General features: G+C 45.2%; 1 protein-coding gene across 3 annotated transcripts in view; it reads left to right on the top strand.

The window, feature by feature from the left end:
- Window positions 1-14337, top strand: part of CAPN1 (calpain 1) — a 171244-nt gene that overhangs the window by 14583 nt on the left and 142324 nt on the right. The window contains exon 1 of one of the 3 annotated variants that reach the window (XM_033954080.1): window positions 9101-9104. The exons of the other annotated variants lie outside the window; for them this stretch is intronic. The gene's annotated coding sequence lies outside the window, so the exon portion shown is untranslated. Of the gene's footprint in view, window positions 1-9100; window positions 9105-14337 lie in introns of those variants that run through there. 3 annotated transcript variants of the gene reach the window in all.

Raw genomic sequence — 14337 nt, 5'->3', positions numbered from 1 at the left:
CATGAACATGTCTTGTTTGCACCGGGCAGAGAGCAAATGTGGCTGTGCTGAATTACCGAAGGGAGGAACAGGAGGATGTCTTGGAGGACCCTAGGGTGGTAAAGTGTTCACTGAGAGACTTGTACGGATGGGAATTCTACAAGAACTACTTAAATCCCATTTTCGTGCAGCTCTCTACTTCCAACTTGTTTTTAAAATCACCTTTGACAGGTACCACAGCTCTCCTTCTTCGGTGTCCCACCCTCCTCTGATCATACTTCCTTTTTCCAGCAAGGGGCGTCAAAGAAGGAAAGCTGTAAGATTGTTGGGTAGGCAACCTCAGGTATGAGTTCAACGGTAGAAGGGGAGGGAGAAGGGTTTGAAGGAGAGATGACAGATCATGGACAGGGAGGAGAGCGAAAGGGACAGCTGGCAGACCACGGGGAGGAGACTGGTCTCCAAATACGTGTGAAGAGGGATGCTCACTGCACAGCGTATAAGCATGTGAAGACAGCCAAATGAGTGATATTTGGTATCGTGACCTTTTGTTTTACATTAGTGGTTCTCAAACCTGTCCTGGGAAACCCCTAGTCAGGTTTTTAGGATATCCACAATGAATATAGTTGAGAGAAATCTGCATACGATGGAGACATGCATGTCTCCATTGTATGCAGATTTCTCTCAACTATATTCATTGTGGATATCCTAAAAACCAGATCTATCTAATGAATATTTCTTTGTGTATAGTCTGAAAACCCGACTGGCAGATTTGAGTCACAGTTCCTCAGTTGAAAAGGTTTGTCTTCTATACAGTTGACTCCGCTTAAGTGCACGGCCTCTGGACCGTACAGCCACGTGCGTTTAAACAGAGTATGTGCTTAATCGGAGTACCACTTTTTAGTCATGAAAAATCACAGTACACTGTAGTCAAATGCAATAAAACTTTTATTCAGCAAAAAAACACACGTAAAACAATTCTACACGGTTCAGTTTTAGAATCAACATTGTTCCATCTAATGCAATACACTATAAACCTTTTTTCAAACCAATATTCTACTGAAATAATCAGTAATTGTTTTCTGCATGCAGATTGCACGATTCACTATGTATCTGACTACTGATGCTGTAAAACTGGCCATAGTCATGACATCTATTTCCAGATAATAACGAAGCGTGTGTAGGGACTTCAGTGCGTCCGAGAAGGTAACATGATGACCGCAGCAGTATCCCTGTCATCATCAGACTCTTGGTTGTCTGCAGTATTCTTTATGACTGTACATATATTGAAATTAGTGCTGTCAGATGATGTGTGGGCACATCGTTGTCAACTGCAACATACAGCTCAAACTCTTGTGGCGAGAGTCCAACTGGGAGTTCAATGGACGAAGTGTCAGCTTCAGTTGTATCCTCAGATTTGTGAATGAAGCTCGCCCGGCGAAAACAATTTGAAATTGTTGATGATGAGACTCAACTCCATGCCTCCCATACCATGTGAAGAGAGTCAAGCATCGTCATTTTTCTCACGAGCTCAGCAGCTTAGGGGCTGGATTCCGTGCTTGCATCAATCACTGCCATCACATATCTTTGGACGAGCGATCTGTAATGACATTTGAAGTTGGCGATTATCCCCTGGTCCACCGGTTGAATCAAAGAGGTTGTGTTTGGTGGTAGAAACACAAGTTTAATGTTAGTTAGTCTTAAGTCATTGCTGTGTGCTGCACAGTTATCACACAGCATTACAATGTACCTCCTACGCCTTCTCATCAGATTGTCAAGCTTCTGCAACCATTCAATCCACAGTGTTGCTGTCAACCATGCGTTTTTTTGTTGCTTGATCATATTCAACAGAAGGCGTTTAATGTTTATGAAGCACCGTGGATTTCGATTCTTCCCAATCGCCAGTGGCTCGAGCTTTTCACTACTGTCCATATTGCAACTGAGCAGCAATGTCAATCATTCCTTTGGCACCTTGAAGCCAACAGTTTCGCTGTGTTTGAAAGCCAATGTTCCATTAGGGATGGCACACCAGTACAGGCCCGTCTCATCGGCGTTGAAAACGTCGCATGGTTCATATCCACCAATGACTGATGGCAACACTTCCATGACCCATCTTTCTGCACCAAACTCATCCACTTCTTATTTTTCGCCATGCTGTTTCTTAGATTTTATGCCATTATGAACTTTCCACCTCTCTAGCCATCCGTTTGTTGCTTTGAAGTCTTCTATGTCCAGTTCTTCAGATAGCTGTGCTGCTTTCTCCATCAGCAGAGGCCCACTGATTGGCAGTTGACAACTTCTAGCTTCAGCAAACCGTTGCAGCAACATCTGTTCAACGTCTCCAGCCTTCCCAATTCTTTTCCGTTTCCTGGTAGGATTGCTGTTGTTTTGCCAGTCTTTCAATATGGCTTGCTTATTTTTGAGAATCCGAGAAATCTGGCTAGGATGAATGCTGTAATGTTTTACAATAGAGACCTGACTCTCCCGTTGTTCAAGCCTCTTTAAGACATCGACATGTTCAGCCAAAGACAATGACTTTTGTCCAGCGTGGTGGACACATTCAGCCAGAGACAATGACTTTTAACCAGCCAAACACAAAGGTTTTTCTCCACAAGACGCCATGGTGCAATTTCGAAAGTTCGAACACTTGGCCAAGCCTAGACTGCTGATCCAAAACACGTGGCTCATCAACGTGAGAACATGATTGCATTTAATCGGAGTGAACGTAACGTGAATGTATAGAGGTGGGACCTATAACATCGGTGTGCATAAGCGGATTGTGTGCTTATCAGAATTGCAATTATCTGGTGTTTACATCCATTGACTTTAATATGAAAAAAAACAGGACCATGGTGGTAGGCTGCAGATAACCAAAGCATGTGCTTAACCGACGTGCATTTAGGTGGAGTCGACTGTACTGTTGATACCTTCACAAAATTGACCTTCCCTGGTATCAGTTGTACATACATTCCCCACTATCTTTGTGTATACTCTGATTCCAAAATCTGTCCTGGGGGATCCCCAGCCAGTCACGATTTCAAATTTATTAAATCTTCCTCTTAGTTGAAAAAGTTTGTCTTCTCTACTGTTAATACCTTCCAAAAAATTGGCCTTCCCTGGTATCAGTTGTACATACACTCCCCACCCATCATGTTCTTCAGCCGTGATATTTAATTCAATTGATAGTAATAGGGCACTATTAAAAGCCATTTATTTCGATAATAGCAACCGTTATCCAGACAAATGGCATAGTTGGGCCTGTCCAAGTTTATTAAAACTTTCTATCCACTCATTATGGTAAAACTTTTTCAGCAGCTTACAATACTAAATTTTAAGGGGAGTGCCGTCATAATTAGACTAGACTGTGAGGGTAAGCATTTGAAATGCATTTATTTAAAAGATAAATATGGGGAAGGGTAGAACATAAGGTTATGTGTATTTGTTTTCCAATTTCTTCAATCTATTGTTTAGCATCTTTAAGAACATAAGAACATAAGCAGTGCCTCCGCCGGGTCAGACCATAGGTCCATCCTGCCCGGCAGTCCGCTCCCGCGGCGGCCCAAACAGGTCACGACCTGTCTGCATCACCAGAAGGGGCTCCCTTGCCACCTTGGTTTCTCATTTAAGTCCTATCTTCCCATCGTAGTCCTAACCCTCCGGTCTTGCACATGCACGACCTGTTGGGTTTCTATACTTATTACCTGGTTAGCTTTCTATACCTGTGTTACATCCCAGCACCTCTCTCAGTATCCCACGATCCCTTTATCCCTCAGGAATCCGTCCAATCCCTGTTTGAATCCCTGTACCGTACTCTGCCTGATCACTTCCTCCGGTAGCGCATTCCATGTGTCCACGATCCTTTGGGTGAAAAAAAAACTTCCTTGCATTTGTTTTGAACCTATCTCCCTTCAGTTTCTCCGAATGCCCCCTCGTACTTGTTGTCCCCTTCAGTCTGAAGAATCTATCCCTATCCACCCTCTCTATGCCCCTCATGATCTTGAAGGTCTCTATCATATCTCCCCTGAGCCTTCTTTTTTCCAGAGAGAAGAGCCCCAGCCTATCTAATCTCTCGGCGTATGGGCAGTGTTCCAGCCCCTTTACCAGTTTCGTTGCTCTCCTTTGGACTCTCTCAAGTACCGCCATGTCCTTCTTGAGGTGCGGCGACCAATACTGAACGCAGTATTCCAGATGTGGACGCACCATCGCTCGATACAATGGCATGATGACTTCCCGCGTCCTGGTTGTTATGCCCCTCTTTATGATGCCCAGCATCCTGTTGGCTTTTTTCGAGGCTGCTGCGCACTGTGCAGATTTAAGTATTTTCAAAAGAAAAGTTTTAAGTTCTGTTTTAAATTGTCCCAAATTAGTTTGTAATCTTAATTTTTTGACAGAGAATTCCAAAGAGTAGGACCTCGAATAGAAAATTTAAGAATTTACGTATATGCGTATGTACTACTTCCCTATATGGTGGGATAACTAATTGATTCTGATTTAGAGATCTTAAGCGTCCAATGTGGTTCGTATGGAATCAAAAATTTAAATAGATGAGTGGTTCTTTTGTCATCAGAGTTTTAAATACTAAAAATAATTTTATATATGGTTCTTTGGGGGATCGGTAGCCAATGTGCTTGTTTGAATAGTGGAGTAACAGGATCATAATTCCTTGCATTATTTTTTATTCTAATCACTGTGTTTTGAATTCTATGAATCTCTGTGTTACTCCTGCCAAAAGAGTGCTACCGGGATACAAGCTATACCGCAGAGACAGAATGGCTCAAAAAGGTGGGGGTATTGCCCTATACGTCAAAGAGGGAATTGAGTCTACCGGAGGGAACATGCCGGAATCAAACAATAAGGTAGAGTCTCTATGGGCCAAAATTCCGGGAACAAATGGAACAGAAAGAAGATCGGCATCTACTATCGACCCCCGGGGCAGTCTGAAGAAATTGATGGAGAAATGACAGACGAGATTAAACGCAACTGCAAATGAGGCAACGCAGTTATCATGGGCGACTTCAATTATCCGTGAATAGACTGGAACCTAGGCAACTCCGGCTGCGGTAGGGAAACCAACTTCCTGGATGCTATAGGCAATTGCTTCTTGGAACAACTTGTCAAGGAAAATACAAGAGGAAACGCAGTTTTGGACTTAATTCTAAAAGGACTACGAGGACCGGAGCAAGGTGTAGAAGTAGAGGGGACACTGGGAGCCAGTGATCATGAAATGATCTGCTTCAACCTGGATATGGGGGACGAAACATCGATCCAGAATGAGGGCCACGGCGCTGAACTTCCGAAAAGGGAATTACGAAGGGATTGAGACTCATGATGGAGAAGAAGATCAAGAAGAGGATAAGCACTGTAAAGACGCTAGAGCAAACATGGTCCCTTTTTAAGGACACAGTCACAGAGGCGCAAAATCTATATATACCACGTATCAACAAGGGATCCAAGAGGAAAAAGAAGGAACCGGCGTGGCTCACTGTAGCGGTGAAGGAAGCAATCAGGGACAAGAAAACTTCATTTAAGGAATGGAAAAGGTCAAAAACGGATGAAAACTGGAATAAGCACAAATAGAATCAATGCAGGTGCAATAAGGTGGTAAAAGGGGCAAAAAAAGACTATGAGGAAAAAATAGCCAAGGAGGCAAAAAACTTCAAGCTGTTCTTTCGATATATTAAGGGGAAATGACCCGCGAAGGAAGCGGTGGGGCCGTTGGATGACCGAGGAATGAAGGGAGTGCTAAAGGAGGACAAAGCCATCGCTGACAAACTGAACACATTTTTTTCGTCTGTGTACGCAACATACCAGAAGCCGACAGGCTATACGCGGGAAACTGACAGGGTTGACGGTCAGTCTAGAAGAGGTATGCCGGCAGATTGTTAGGCTTAGAAATGATAAATCCCCAGGACTGGATGGCATCCATCCGAGGGTAATCAAGGAACTGAAAGGGACCATAGCTGAACTGCTTCAACTAATAGCCAATCTGTCGATCAAATCGGGAAGGGTTCCGGAAGACTGGAAGGTGGCGAATGTTATGCCATTATTCAAGGTTTGAGGGGTGATCCGGGAAACTACAGACCAGTGAGTCTGACCTTGGTACCGGGAAAGATGGTAGAGGTGCTGATAAAGGACCGCATCATTGAGCACCTTGACGGCCACGACCAGCATGGCTTCAGCAGAGGAAGATCTTGCTGGACGAACTTGCTGCACTTCTTCGAGGGAGTAAACAGACGGATAGACAAGGCTGACCCAGTCGACATTGTATATCTGGATTTTCAGAAAGCTTTCGACAATGTTCCACATGAACGACTATTTTGAAAAATTGCGAGTCATGGAATCGAGGGCGAAATACTCACATGGATTAAAAATTGGCTGGCGGATAGGAAACAGAGAGTGGGAGTAAATGGACAATACTTGGACTAGAAAAGCGTCACAAGTGGAGTGCCACAGGGTTCGGTGTTTGGACCTGTGCTCTTCAACATATTTATAAATGATCTGGAAATTGGTACGACGAGTGAGGTGACTAAATTTGTGGACGATACGAAGTTATTCAAAGTAGTGAAGACGCAGGAGGATTGCGAACATCTGCAACGTGACATAAACACACTCGAAAAATGGGCCGCAACATGGCAGTTGAGGTTCAACGTGGATAAGTGTAAGGTGATGCATGTCAGTAACAAAAATCTTATGCACGAATATAGGATGTCCGGGGCGGTACTTGGAGAGACCCCCCTAGGAAAGAGACTTGGGAGTACTGGTCGACAAGACAATGAAGCTGTCTGTGCAATGTGCGGCAGTGGCGAAAAGGGCAAACAGAATACTGGGAATGATTAACAAGGGGATCACGAACAGGTCAGAGAGGGTTGTCATGCCGCTGTACTGGGCCATGGTGCGCCCTCACCTGGAGTACTGCGTCCAGCACTGGTCACCGTACATAAAGAAGGACACGGTACTACTTGAAAGGGTCCAGAGAGAGCGACTAAAATGGTAAAGGGGCTGGAGGAGTTGCCGTACAGTGAGAGATTAGAGAAACTGGGTCTCTTCTCCCTTGAAAAGAGGAGACTGAGAGGGGACATGATAGAAACATTCAAGATAATGAAGGGAATAGACTTAGTAGATAAAGACAGGTTGTTCACCCTCTCCAAGGTAGAGAGAATGAGAAGGCACTTTCTAAAGTTGAAAGGGGATAGATTCTGTACAAAGGTGAGGAAGTTCTTCTTAACCCAGAGTGGTGGAAAACTGGAATGCCCTTCCGGGGGCTGTTATAGGGGAAAACACCCTCCAGGGATTTAAGACAAAGTTGGATGGGTTCCTGTTGAACCAGTACGTAAGCAGGTAGGGCTGGTCTTTGACCTGTGGGCCACCATGGGAGCGGACTGCTGGGCACGATGGACCACTGGTCTGACCCAGCAGCGGCAAATTCTTATGTTCTTAATCAATTTGCTGAACGATCAATGAATGAATTAGTATATTTAGACCTGAAGAAAAAAATTAATGAACAAATTGATTGAATTAATCATAAAGAACGTTGAACTATTTGTGTCACTTGGGCTTTAAATGTAAGTTTAGAATCTAATATTACTCTTCAAAATTTTTACTATATTCACCTGAGATAGAGAGATTTTATTTACATAGAAACATAGAAACAGACGGCAGATAAGTGCCACGGCCCATCCAGTCTGCCCACCCCAATAACCCTCCCCTACCTTTCTCTGTGAAGAGATCCCACGTGACGATCCCATTTTGTCTTAAAATCAGGCACGCTGTTGACCTCAATTACGTGTGGTGGAAGACTATTCCAGCGATCAACCACCCTTTAGGTGAAGAAGTATTTCCTGGTGTCACCGTGCAGTTTCCCACCCCCGATTTTCCACGGATGCCCTCTTGTTGCCGTGGGACCTTTTGAAAAAGAAGATATCCTCTTCCACCTCGATATGGCCCTTGAGATATTTGAACGTCTCGATCATGTCTCCCCTCTCTCTGCGTTCCTCGAGTGAGTATAGCTGCAATTTATCCAGCCATTCCTCATACAGGAGATCCTTGAGTCCCGAGACCATCCGGGTGGCCATTCGCTGGACCGACTCAAGTCTCAGCACATCTTTTCAGTAATGCGGCCTCCAGCATTGTACACAGTTTTCCAGATGGGGTCTCACCATGGATCTATACAATGGCATAATGACTTCGGGCTTATGGCTGACTAAACTCCTACGTATACAACCTATGATTTGTCTAGCCTTAGATGAAGCTTTCTCCACTTGCTTGGCAGTCTTCATGTCCTCACTGATGATCACCCCTAAGTCTCGTTCTGCTACAGTCCTCGCTAGGATCTCACCATTAAGGGTGTAAGTCTTTCATGGATTTTGGCTGCCAAGGTGCATGACTTTACATTTTTTGGCATTGAAACTTAGTTGCCAGGTCCTGGACCAGTGCTCCAGTAGGAGTAGGTCGTGCACCATACTGTCGGGCATTGAGTTATCGACAGGCACTGTGCTTTTGTCTGTTGTGTTCTTACCTACTACATTGCATAGTTTGGCGTCATCGGCGAATAGCGTTATTTTACCTCGAAGCTCCTCAGCCTCGAGGTAAAATAACGCTATTCGCCGATGACGCCAAACTATGCAATGTAGTAGTTTGGCGTCATTGGCGAATAGCGAATTTTAAATGGTAAATTTCCTCTTTCTGGTAGAACAACATTGATTTTGATTTTAGCTATGTAGTAATGGTTGTCATCTTGTTACTAATTATTTGCAGATACTAAATGGTTCTTTCCGGATAGTGTGATGAATATCCTTAAAGACCTCCTTAGTGTTATCCAGTTAGTGCTTGGATGGTCCAGGGGCAGAACTTGGATGGAGTTAGGAGTTATTCAGTTAGTTAACTACATAATTATCCAGATTCAATTAGGACAGCTAAAAGACTATCTAGAAGTGATCTCAATATCACTGCCATCTGGATAACTGCGCTGATCTATGCTGGATCTGGATAGTGACCTGAAAAAATCTGGATTTAATTCAGATGTAGTGACCAGCATTAAAAAAAAAAAAATTGTGCTGATTGCACAGGCTGGATACTGACTCATGTTATCTTGTCTGAGAAATGCTTATCTTGAATTTCATATTCCATCTGTGCTATGCATTGTCGGAATACATTTAAAAAAACAAACAGTTTTTACTGTTAACTGAGTAGATCCTATCTGGATGTCAAAGAGCAGTGTTAGATAGCTTTGGACCAGTTTGCAGATGGAAATTATGTGTTATGCATGTCAGTTGCTGGTTAGGATGGCACTCATAAGAACATAAGAATTGCCACTGCTGGGTCAGACCAGTGGTCCATCGTGCCCAGTAGTCTACTCATGCGGCGGCCCTTAGGTCAAACACCAGTGTCCTATTTGAGTATAGTCTTACCTGTGTACAATCTGGTTCAGCAGGAACTTATCTTACCCTTTGTTGAATCCCTGTAGGGTGCTTTCCCCAATAACAGCCTCTGGAAGAGTGTTTCACATTTCTACCACTCTCTGGGTGAAGAAGAACTTCCTCACCTTTGTATGGAATCTATCCCCTTTTAACTTTAGAGAGTGCCCTCTCATTCTCTTCATCTCGGAGAAGGTAAACAATCTTTCTCTACTAAGTCAATTCCCTTCAATATCTTGAATGTTTCGATCATGTCCCCTCTTTTCAAGGGGGAAGAGGCCCAGTTTCTCTAGCTTCTCATTGTATTGCAACTCCTCCAGTCTCTTAACCATTTTTGTCACTCTTCTCTGGACCCTTTCAAGTAGTACTATGTCCTTTTTCATGTACGGCGACCAGTGTTGGACGCAGTATTCCAGGTGGGCGCGCACCATGGCCTGGTACAGTGGCATGATAACCTTCTCAAATCTGTTTGTGATCCCCTTCTTAATCATTCCTAGCATTCTGTTTGCCCTTTTTGCTGCCACCGTGCATTGCGTGGATGGATTCATTGACTTGTCTACAAGTACTCCCAAGTCTCTTTCCTGGGGGCTCTCTCCAAGAATAGCACTGGACATCCTGTATTCGTGCATATGATTTTTGTTACTGACATGCATTAGAGGTCTGCACGGGAACGGGGATCGCGGGGATCCCGCGGGTCCCGCGGGGATCCCGCGGGTTCCCCCCCTGGCCCACGGGACTCCCACGGGGACGCCCCCTGGCCCACGGGACTCCCACGGGGATGCCCCCCTGACCCACGGGACTCCCACGGGGACGCCCCCTTGCCCACGGGACTCCCACGGGGATGAAAACAACCTACCTAAATTCTGGCGATGCAAGTCTGGCGTCGCGTCGGGAAATAGCCATGTTGAGCAGTGAGCTCAGCACGTACACAGATGAAAGCCTTGCTTGCTGATTGGTCCGGCGGCCCCGCCCCACCGTGCCGCCGGACCAATCAGCAAGCAAGGCTTTCATCTGTGTACGTGCTGAGCTCACTGCTCAACATGGCTATTTCCCGACGCGGGCATTAGGCTGTTTTTTGTCATTTCGGGTGGGGGATGGCAGCGGCAGCAGCAGCCTGAAAAAGAAATCATCCTGGCCGGGTTCGGTGTCATGCTCCGGAGCTTCTACAGCCTTCCTATCTCCCTCTCCCTTCTACCTGCGGCTCTCTTCGGCAACTTAGCAGCAACGATCGACACAAGCTTCTGGCGTCGGGGCCTACCCTCTGCGAGTCCCGCTTGTTTCAACTTCCTTTTTCCACAAAGGTGGGACTCGTAGAGGGAAGGCCTCGATGTCGGCAGCTTGTCTTGATCACCGCTGCTGACGAGTTGCTTAAGAGAGCCGCGGAGCAGGGGGGTGTTGCCAGGTGCAGGTAGAAGGGAGAGGGCCAGATGCAGGACTCGTGGGTGAGGGAGGAGAAGAGAGAGGGGAGAGAAACAAAAGGAAATATTTCATACTGGGCTGGGCCGGAGTGGAGAGAGGGTGGAAAGATTCTGGCTACAGGGTGCATTAACAAAGGAAAAAGGGGGAAAGCTGAAAATGGAGATAGTGACACAAAGAAGAGAAAGGGTAAGCAGGACCTTCTGAATAAGGATAGAGATACAGAGGGGACATGAAGAGGAGGTGAAATAGAGACATAGAAGTAATGCTGAAAAAGTGTGTGTGGGGGGGGGAGATAAAGACATTGAAAGGGCAAATGGTGAATATGGGGTAAAGACAAGGACAGAGACAAATGAAGATTCTGAAAAAGTGGTGAGATAGGGATATAGGTGAGATGGACACAAAGAAGGGTGATGCTGGAAAATAGGTGGAATGGTAATTCTGACAGACACAGAAGGGAAATGCTGGATCAAGGAGAGATGGGGCTCAGGCTGGATGGAATGAGGAGAAATGCCTTGTTGGCCCGGAACTTCCTCTCCTACGTCAGAATTGACGTCAGGGAGCGGAATGCTGGTCAGCGCGACGCTTCTGCAGGGAAAGCTTGGGACAGCGGTGGCTTGGGGACTATTCCCCGATGGCGGTGGCAGCAAACCGAGTGGCTTGGGGGAGGGCACGGAGAAAGAAAGAAAGGGGGCAGACAGAGAGACAGAAAGAAGGGGGAACAGGGAGACAGAAAGAAAAAGTTGGGGGAGAGAATGAGGTCTGGAGGAGAGGAAACATACAGGAGGCTGAAAGAAAGGAAGAAAGATTGGATGCACAGTCAGAAGAAGAAAGTGCAACCAGAGACTCATGAAATCACCAAACAGCAAAGGTAGGAAAAATGATTTTATTTTCAATTTAGTGATCAAAATGTGTCTGTTTTGAGAATTTATATCTGCTGTCTATATTTTGCACTATGGCTCCCTTTTACTAAACCGCAATATTGTTTTTTAGCGCAGGGAGCCTATGAGCATTGAGAGCAGCGCGAGGCATTCAGCGTAACTCCCTGTGCTAAAACCTACTATTGTGGTTTAGTAAAAAGGGAGGGGGTGTATTTGTCTATTTTTGTATTTTGTTACCGAGGTGACATTGCATAGAGTCATCTGCCTTGGGAAATGTATATGGCAGATATCTTTGTTTTGTGTTCAAAAGAAAAGGAAATGCATTTCTGGTTTTATTTCTACAGTGTTGAAGTACTTGTTGGCCCTTGCTGTGACTGGTGGGGATCCCCAAGCACCGCCAGCAGAGGACCTCCTCTAGAGATGGTCAGAACTCCCCTCCACCAAGCGCAGCAGTCGCTGGCAGCATCCATGAGCCACTGAGGTGCCAGCATCTGTGACTCAGGGACGCTACTGCTGCCTGCCAAGCTTGGCAAAAGGGACCCCAGGCCAACTGCAAAGGAAGTCCTCAGCTGACAGTTTGTGGGTTCTCATCAGCTGAGTATTTATATTTTATATTTACATTAGAGGTTCTGGTAGAAACCCATTTACAAAGTATGTATTCTTCCCAATTAATATTTCCAAATTAATAGTCTCTTTGCTTATTTGTAAATGGGTCTCTACCAGAGCCTTTAATTCAGTAGCATAATTAAATAAAATAACTATTTCTGAAGTTTATAGGGAAGAATGGTGACGGAGGGGATTCCTCGCGGGGACGGGTGGGGACGGAGGGGATTCCTCGCGGGGACGGGTGGGGACGGAGGGGATTCCTCGCGGGGACGGGTGGGGACGGAGGGATTCCTCACGGGGACGGGTGGGGACGGAGGGATTCCTCACGGGGACGGGTGGGGATGGGTGGGATTTTGGCGGGGACGGGTGGGGACGGGTGGGATTTCTGTCCCCGCGCAACTCTCTAACATGCATCACCATGCACTTATCCATGTTGAACCTCATTTGCCATTTTGCGGCCCATTCCTCGAGTGTGTTTGTCTTGTTGTAGGTCTTCGCAATCTTTCTGTGTCCTCACTAATCTGAATAACTTTGTATCGTCCGCAAATTTAATCACCTCACTCGTCGTACCAATTGAAGAGCACGGGCCCGAGCACCAAACCCTGCGACATTCCACTCGTGACGCTTTTCCAGTCCAAGTATTGTCCATTTACCCCCATTCTCTGTTTCCTATCTGCCAATCAGTTTTTAATCCACGTGAGCATATCACCCTCGATTCCATAGCTCGCAATTTTTCAAAGTAGACGTTCATGCAGGATCTTGTTGAATGCCTTCTGAAAATCTAGATATACGATGTCGACCATGTCACCCTTGTCTATCTGTCTGTTTACTCCCTCAAAGAAGTTAGCTGGGGTTGGTCCTTCATTGCTTCCAGATTCCCTGTTTGACCCATATCCAGCCTTTTACTCATCTCAGCTGTCCTTAAACCTCACTCGCTCAAATAAGCTAAAGAAGAAAAAAGTGCCATTACTACTATTAATTATTTCTATACCGCTACCAGACGTAGGCAACGCTGTACAGAGTCACAAAGAGTAAGAAAACAGTCTCTGCTCGAAAGAGCTTACAATCTAAACAGGCAAGACAGACAAACAAGATGTCATCGATACAGTTAAGGGGAACGGTTAATCAACTGACTGGTTGGAGGGCAGAGGAGTAGGATTAAGGATTTAAAGCTATATGTGTCCAAGGGGGCCTGTTGTATATATTTGAGATGTTTAACAAGAAGTGCGCCTTTAATTTTGTTTGCGGTAGCCCTTTAGTTGTCTCTGACACTTCTTAGTCTGGGTTTACACTTGGTATGTGGCCTGTAGTACCATATGGCTAGATAGATCTACTCCTGTCTGGGCTGTGCACAGTTGCTTTCTAGCTTATATAGAGTGGCATGAATTCAGTTTTTTTTAATCCATACAAAATATTATTCTGGTGAGTCATCTTTTGCTGAGAGTGCCACGGAAGGGAGGGCGGATTCAGGCCTGTAACTTCCAGCAGCTGCGATCAATTCTTATGTAGCAAGTCCTGTGCCAATGATTTTTCAATTTGTTTAATTCGTTATTATACTTCTGAAAGAAAATATATCAAGAATACACTCATGAAGTCTAATAGCGTACTAGCAGAGGTACAACAAAGCAAAAGAAAATTGCAAAACTTGTCTCAACTTCTGTCAGCTTATGAGTGTTGGATTTGTATTGGCCTTGTAACAATCGCAGAGAAAAATAATGAGATCTGACATAGTTTACTGGCAGAAGTGGTGGAAGCCAGGGCTTTTACAGCTCCTGCGTGTGTTTAGCTCTGAAAAGGAGGGCAGCATTGGGAAAGGGTTGTCCATGCTTATTAGTAATTTGCTATAGGGACTTAAATAGCAGGAGGAGTGGAATAAGAAAACCTATCCAAAGTGGAAGAATCCTGACTGGGCGGACAGGTTGATCCCATTTCTGTAATCATTTACTATGTTACGATCATGGAAAAATTAAATTGATAGTATGATGATAAACAATGGCAAACCACTCCTATATCATGCCAAGAAACCAGGGGAGGAGGGAACCCCC

This window comes from Geotrypetes seraphini, chromosome 8, assembly GCF_902459505.1.
Source record: "Geotrypetes seraphini chromosome 8, aGeoSer1.1, whole genome shotgun sequence".
NCBI lineage: Eukaryota > Metazoa > Chordata > Amphibia > Gymnophiona > Dermophiidae > Geotrypetes > Geotrypetes seraphini.
Note: the sequence above shows the minus strand (reverse complement) of the source record. Positions and strands in the feature narration are given on the sequence as shown.